This window comes from Frankliniella occidentalis, unplaced genomic scaffold (assembly GCF_000697945.3).
Source record: "Frankliniella occidentalis isolate FOCC.00 unplaced genomic scaffold, Focc_3.1 Scaffold49, whole genome shotgun sequence".
Classification (NCBI taxonomy): domain Eukaryota; kingdom Metazoa; phylum Arthropoda; class Insecta; order Thysanoptera; family Thripidae; genus Frankliniella; species Frankliniella occidentalis.
Window position 1 is genome coordinate 1,547,950 of NW_026267179.1, and position 1,307 is coordinate 1,549,256.

Below are 1,307 nucleotides of genomic sequence, written 5' to 3' on the forward strand. Positions count from 1 at the left end.
GTGGTGGTGGTGGTGTGGCTTTAGTATGAGTGCGGCCTGCTGTGGCTGGCTCTGCCCGCGGGGTGGGGTGGGGTGAGGACCGACATAGAAGCGAAAGAGAGAGAGAGAGAGAGAGAGAGAGAGAGAACGTCAAGTTGTGCAACGCAGCAAGTGCGAGGGAGAGACCGCGACAAGGATGATGGGCAGTAATACCGCGGGTGGTGGGCGGAGGGCAGCGGAGGGCTGTATATCAGGTAGTATTGACAAACGCGGGGCGGCCGCACAAAACGGAACGACGAGTGGCGCGGGATGGGGTCCGCGCGGGGCTCGGCGCGGGGCTCGGCGCGGGGCTCGGCGCGGGGCTCGGCGCGGGGCCGGCCGACCAGAACGACATTACTGCGCCCCAGCGCCCCCTCCCACAGTGGGGCGCCCCCTTCCCCCTTGCACAAATACAACGAGGAAGGGAAGGTCCATAATCGATGGCTCTTTCTGGTTTGTTTTGATGAGGGCAAAAGGGGGGAGGGGGAGGGGAGCAGCTAGGTGGGTGACTTTACATGTTTGTTTGAGTGGTTGGTTGCCCTCCCTCCCTGTTAGCAGGGCGTGGTGGAAGGGAAGGAGGTCGCGGCAACAACAAACTGGGGGACCGCGAAGGGACTCTGGAAGGGGCAAAGAAAGGGGGGCGCTTCCTCGCCGCCCGGAGGCTCACGGCTCACGCCCCCGCCGCGCCTCGCCCTATCGCCACAGCCGCCGCGGCCGCCGCCCACGGAAACGCCATCGCCATGGAAACGCTACACAAACCCACGCCTCGCACGGCGAACGGGGGGCTGCCAGCGAGGGGCACTTGGACTGGACAGGGGGGTGGGGGATCAGCCAGCCCCCCTATAGGGGTCGGCGAGGGGGCGGAGGAGGGTCGTGACGAGTAGGGCACAAAGAGGGCCCGGGCTAGGCCACCCCGGTGCTCCGCCCCCATGTACTACTTGTGGAAGTTCACATGCCCACGCCTCGCACGGCAAGCTCGCACCCTGTTTTCGTGCGGCCTTGACCCAGTAGATTACGTTATCACTTTCAATATTATTGCTATCATCGAATTTGTATAGCAGATGGTACGCAGTATCAGCAGCAGCCAGTATTGTAGTAAGCTTAAAAGTTCGCCAGTTCCTGCAGAACGATATACAGTTCACCAGTTCAAGTGTATAACCATTTCACATTTGATAGGAATGTCTTTTTGTGGTAGGTCACCACCATTGTTGCACGGTACGCAACGGGGCTGCCGCCCCTGCCCTGCTGAAAGTGCTGACTTAGATGGGTAGGCCGCGTACCCGGCTGAG

The 1,307-nt window shown here is 61.6% G+C and overlaps 1 protein-coding gene across 2 annotated transcripts in view; it reads right to left on the reverse strand.

Moving 5' to 3' along the window:
- LOC127749356 (uncharacterized) overlaps window positions 1–1,307 on the reverse strand; it is a 50,841-nt gene that overhangs the window by 15,449 nt on the left and 34,085 nt on the right. The gene's annotated exons all lie outside the window — the stretch shown is intronic.